Here is a 6,935-nt window from a genome sequence, read left to right on the forward strand (position 1 = left end):
ATTTGCTACCACTAGTGTTAATCTGAACAATGGTATATGTTATTTATTCCTCAAAATGAAACTGTTTATATGCAATGTAGTACAGTTCATTCCACTTTCCACTTACCCACTTTTCTACTGATTACAAAAATTGTCATTTAGAAGGTAAATATTATCAGACAAGATTCTTAAAATTAAAATCTTCTGATATCCTGTTATTTAGACAAAACATTTCGATTTTTAAAATTACATTCTATGGGGATAGTATGTATTCCTATTAAATAAAGCAAGGAATAAAATTATGAAAAGAAAAACTCCTTTTAAAATAATCCAGCCACAGAGTGACATTACAAAATACCTACTACAAGTTGTGGGTGAGTATCAAAAAAACATGCTTATTATTCAACTCAACTGACCAAAATTTTTCCTTCATATTCAGTGACTCTCCTGTATTCACTTTACATCCCAAAGTGTTCTGACGCTGATTAAGATTGCTGCTTATTCAGATGTTGGAGAAGGCCATATCAACCACATTAACTTGTCAAGTTACTCAAAAGATAACTTCTTTGATGATGTGGCATTATAAATCTGCTTTTATCCTTACTGCTTTTCGTTCTTAAAAGAAACTCTAGAAATTGTTCATTTTCTGTCAAATATTAAAAGGTTTTCAAGGGTGAAACACCTCTGAAAACATATATATATGTGTGTGTATTTTTTTCTTCAAATGAACCTGTAAACTGAAATATAAGTATCATAAGATCATATCTAAACCAGTAAACAAAATGTCCTAGTGCCTGTTCTCTGCTCTCCTCAGGCTCTGGGACTCAGGCCAAACAGCATGGCACAATTTACATCCATATGGTTAAATGCTCTTATCCTCTAAAGCAGTGGCTATTTCCAATGTGCCTGTTGAGCATGTTTCTTGACTTATGCAAATTCATGAACTAGTTTCTGAGAATGCTAGTTTGTACAATCCAAAACCACTTTAGTGATAATGCTTATCAGTATTGACCATCTCATACCAGCTCCATTGACTGTTAAATCAAATTTATTCTAATTTAATTTACTAATATATGTGTAGTGGTAAATTTATATTTTTTGTTGTTGTTTTCTTTTTATAGCCTATTTTGCAATCTCCATTGTTGTTATTTTCTAATATATAATTTGACAGAAGCTTTTACTTCAGATTGTAAATAAATGTTAACTATCAGAACACCAAGAAACTGTATTTTTTTTTGAACAGAACATGAAAGCAAGCCAGCTCTGAGAAGGTTCTGAGTCACAGAAGGAACAAGAAAAAAGAAAAAGGAGAAAAAAAAAAAAAAAAAAAAAAAAAAAAAAGCACCTGTTATTGAGTCTAGCTAATAAAAAGTATAATTTCTTTGCATCACCAGAATTTCCATGGATAGAATACTCATTCACAGAAGCACTGTCAAAAGTGTTTAAATCAAAACAAAACATAGTGATTTTAGTAAGATACTGAAACACTATCACCTAAAATTGATTATAACAACTTCCATGTGGATTAGCAAATGTTACAAATAAACGGCTTCCAAATGGTGGAATATGGCATAGGCACACAAACATGTGTGCACTGCCAAAGCTGTATTAGATTTAGTTCCACCATTTCTCTTGAACATTATTTTGGAAAGAAAGCGTTGACAAATTTTTTAAGTAAGGGTCATCTATAGCCATAACTGTAACTGTTGGTATAAAGGAATTATGCATTTCTTGAGAGAAGTGACAATTATTTGTCACTATTTTAATCACAACTGATTTTCGAATTGGAATAAAAATCTTAATATATTTTTTTTAATTGCTTAAAGACAGTGACATATTACTATTCTAAGATTAATAACTATTTCTCTGGTTTTATAATTTTATGTTCTCTATCCTTAGTTTACTTATGAATCTTTATCATTGATAAATCATATAGCATTTACTCTTAAGTGAAATTCTCTGAACATTTAAAAACTGCTTTAGGGTATGTTTATACAACTGCTTGTGATCACAATGAAAGCGTTTAAAAAGTGACTGTCCTTCAAACTTGTAACTGACTGTTCTCTTCTAGGCTCCTGCAATGCAGAATAAAATGTGTTCCTTTAAAACACCACTGGGAGCAATTAATCCATCATTATTTTACCCAGCATTACTAAGAAGGCAGTAACAACTTTGGAGAAGTAATTTTTGTTATTCCCTAAAATAAATGTAGTTAGTCATGTGACCACAATTACCAGCACTGTCCTAACTCACTGTTAATTTTGAGAAATATGATTTAACCTTTTAACTTATGTAAAGGCAAACATTCTCAAAAGTGAAATCTCAGTTGAAAACCCACTAGAGAAAAACAAACAAACAAAAACAACAAAAACAAACAAACAAACAAACATGCAGTGCTTAGGGACACAGTTTATGGCAGACTTGGCAGTGCTAGGTTAAAGGTTGGACTTGATGATCTTAGAAGTCTTTTCCAACCTAAATGATTCTATGATTCTATTCTATATTTATTATTCTATATTATTATTCTATATTTACAGTATTTTGAGGGAAAATCAGATCAGCAACTTGAAACTCCTTGATAAAGTATATGTATGTTATTTACAAAATAACTGCTAAGTTTCCCATTATTACCATCTTTTCCCAGTTTCATATTTTACTTACCTGTACTGACTGATAATATCTCTACATTTCAGAAAGGACAGAAGTATATATGACAGAATTCTAAAGACTAAGTCAAATGCATTCTTTATTTGTTTATCACATACTACACTGCCACTTTCTTCAGTACGTTTTGATCTCTCAATGTATGTCCAGTCCCATCAATTTCTTTCTCTACTCTTCTGCGTATTCTATAGATCTGTTTCACAGCATCTTTTTAACACCCTCAAATTTTTGCTCCTGAATGCATGGTTAACCACCTACAAAATCAGTCTTCATAACTGAAGTACACATTCATTCATTCATGCAAGAATTCTCACATTCAAGTGAGAATTGTTTTAAAACCATTCATTCTATTATCATCCCTATTCTAAGCACAGTGATGTCTCCTTTTTCTTCTTCTGCTTTTGTTCAGCAAGATTTAGTGTCTTCTGGATTAAAAAATACATGAAAAGTTAAAATTAAATGACAAAATTACCTCTAATACTTTCAGTTTGCTGACAGGTGTATCCCTTCTTTTATTAATAACACCTTCTGTTATTAGTAATGATTGGTCCACAGTACCACAAATCCTCATCACCTTCAGTTTCACTTGCTATATGTCACTAGACTTTATGTAAATGTAATGTGGAGATGCACATAAAATATGACTATTCATAACTCTAAAGGTACTGTTAGCAAATTACCTTGTATGCTGTTTCTTCTTCAATGAATGCAATTACAATTTATCTTTATTTCTGATCTACCAATTCTCCTTGGGGTACAGAGTAAAACATGTAAACAGGTTAATGTAAAACATCTGAAAAACAAAAATAAATAACAAGTTTTGCAATGGGAAGAAGAAAAAAAATAGAGAGTTAATCAAATCTGACCAGTTTGGACACCTACTACAAGGCCCTCTTCATTGAAAGTACTCTTTAGTACTTGGAAGACTTATTAAAAGAATGTATACCTCTAGGCCATTTTTCCTACAAAGAATTAACTTGAAACTTTTTTTTTTTTTTTTTTTTTTTTTAATTTAAGGACATAGCTATGTGAAACTAATTCATTTGAAGATTACTGGAAACACAAAAATAAAGTGTCAGGAATTTGACTCCTAAAAAAGACCGTGAGATTAACTACTTTCATCTCTTTGCTTAACTAACAGAAAAAAAGAGCCACGAGCACTTTCAAGTAAAGTTTCTATACTTATTCAAGCTTTGCTTGGTTATTAATCTGGGGAAACTGCAAGAGGTGAGGAGTTCAGAAACATGTTGGTCAATGAACCAAAATACAATGCAATACAGTATGCTCTAGTGTGCAACAGACGTGACAGTTTACCCAAGTTTATTATTGACTACATTTCATGGTTTGCCCCCTTTGGTAAGGACGGAAGTCTGTAACACATCAAAATGTTTCCCTTCAGCAACTTAGAGATGTGTATTTTCACAAGTCTGTTCATATGTTTACACCAACACCATGTAAGTAGTCTGACATCATTGACTAATAAACTAATGATTTCATTATTATTATTTGTATTGTGTATTGAATGTGAGCAAGGTCCCTAAAACTCCAACAGAGAATACCTTGTATTTTTCCTGCGTGGAGGAGAAAGGTTACACCTTACCACACTAAGTATAGACAACCTATACAGTTAAGTTAATCATTTTATATAACAGAAGTTTCAATTGAAACTTAAAAGACATTTGTCTTCACCTTACCATGCCTCAAATATGTCCTTCCCCTCGCTGGCATATGTCAAAAGTGTTTTCAGGGAAACATGAAGAAAATAAATTCTGAAAAACTAAGCAAAACTGTTTCATCTTTTTACTTCATATTAAGGAAACTGATTTATTCATGTATGACATGTAGTGACAACAGATACTTCTCTGGTATAGTTTCTTCACGGTCTAGCTCTTGTTTACTGTACATCAACAAAATACTTTCTTTATACTTATGAATGTGATCTGAATAAGATCACACAAAGATCTTTCCAGATTGCTTTTTATGATACTGTTCATACATCTTCACACATGAAATAAACTGTAAGATGCTTGTAAAAAGCAGGTATACATACCAAATGAATGTATCTCAGCTGCAAAAAAAAATGTTTATGTGCCAGAACATGAAAGAATCAAGTAATGTTACAATGCATATCAAAACCTACAAAGAATACACTGAAGAGTTGAGAATTTAATTATTAAAAACAATAATAATCAAATACTATAATAATTAATATACTAATAATTTCAGTTACTGACATAATTGAAATAACAAAGTCTGAACAGCAGCCTATTTTTTATTTTTTCTTCATAACCATTTTCTAGTTTGTACCAGAAAGCTGGTAACAAACTCAATCACTTTGTTGGATGATACTTTAATATATTTATTGAATGACCTCTGAAGTATACATAGAAAAAAAAATGTTACAATGAATTGCTATTTATAATATCTAGGTAACAGAAATAAAGACATAAAATCTATGCAATGTAGTTTAGATGAAAATAAATAAAAATATGTCAACTGTTCACATCAAATGATCAACTAAAGTATTAATTTAGAATTTAAAATGTCTAAGATTTACAATAAAGCAAGGAAAACATGCAATCCTTCTCAGAATATTTCTGAACTTCCCTAATCAATTGAAGGGTATTAGATATATACTATCTATGTATTCACTGATTAAAGCTATTTTACATGTTCATATTCCCACCTTTTAGGGCTCGTAACTAGGCATTAAGTAACCAGGACCCATTATGGATGATTTCACATACATTTTCATAAGAGGTGCATTTCTAAAGTCTCTGAAATGATGAAAGTCATCTGTCCTATTCTAGATTAAAATTTTTATGCTTTTCTTCCCACTGCTCTCCCAAGCAGTACATATTCACTCAGATCAGTTCTTGGATAAAAGTGAACTGTCTCTTCTGCTTGCTTTAGAAGGACTTTTGTCTTTTTTTAGCACTGAATACTAAGAGCAGAACAGAGGCACTAGAGAGTTTGCAGTCCAGATGTTGTGGCATAAATCAGTATTTAAAATACACAGTGGCAATTTTTCTTCCCTTGAAAGTTGGACTTCGTTTCCTGAATTTCTTGTTCTGTTAAATGCAGACCTTTAACAAAGTTGAAACACAAACCCTAATATTGGTTTGTAACTAGAAACACAGCTTCTGTGATAAACTAAATAAAACAGTAATAAAATTGTTAATTAATGTTTGACTTCTATGTTTCTCTGGAGGATTTGTAAAGCTGTAGTGTTTTACAAATGAGAAATTAAAACATTCCAGCTTGAGGAAAAGAATTCTTTCAACTTCTTTTTTCTTTAATTCACAGAGAGCTATTAGAAAATAATAATAATAATAATAATAAATGGACAGCTCACAAGTACATGGGTAAAGCAGACCAAAGCAGAGTACCTTGAGGAGAATATATATATATATTTTCATCACTTTCCCAGGGGGTAAATCTTCTTCACTTTCCTAGGGATAAATCTTTTCCTTTTAAAATGCTACTTTCTAAGGTATAGGTGGATTGCAGGCATTCTTTACATCTTCTTATTGCTGGCAACTTTGTAGGCATTGTGATTCATACGCTAGCAGCTGATGATACGCAGTTCAGTTTTGCCCCTATATCCCCCTCTTCCACATTTCACCATTAAGATTTTAATTCTGTAATTACATCCCAGATGCACAGCATACTTTCCGATATCCATCCCAAGTGGGCAGATGTTCCTAAGCAGATTTCTCTGTTGTGAAGGAACCTCCCTTGGGTTTAACACTGTCAGACTGCATTAAGAGCATATATAAAAGGTAAGAAGCAGATGTGCAGTGCTATTTCTGTTTCACGCACCGTCCCTCTAGCCACTGTTTTCTACTGGTGAAGCAACACTGAGCCAACAGGCTAATGAATGGAGACTGCAGAATAAATTGTTAACCCATAACCTCATCCAGTCAGCATGCAGTCCATTAAGTTTGTACTCCTATGATTCATGCTCTTGTGTTTACTGTTGCTGCTCCATTTGTTTCCCTTTATTTTTTTGCCAGTATTATATAGTGGACTCAGAACCAAAATAACAAGGTGCTGGAGAGAGGGGAGCAGGAGGCTATGACAGTTAGTGACCTGCCAACTTACTTGCATGAGGAAAACTGAAGCATCTTTTTCCCTCTGTCTCTTCACACTGATGGCCCCAGAGCACATCTGCGTCACATGCAGGGGAGGGGGTGGCTTGGTGAGAGGCGCTGAGACAGATAGGAAATTGTACAGTGAGGACCTTGACAGCCTCACAGGCATTTTTTAATTATTATTATCCTCCCCCCCCC

Source organism: Oxyura jamaicensis, chromosome 1 (genome assembly GCF_011077185.1).
Source record: "Oxyura jamaicensis isolate SHBP4307 breed ruddy duck chromosome 1, BPBGC_Ojam_1.0, whole genome shotgun sequence".
NCBI classification, from domain to species: Eukaryota; Metazoa; Chordata; class Aves; order Anseriformes; family Anatidae; genus Oxyura; species Oxyura jamaicensis.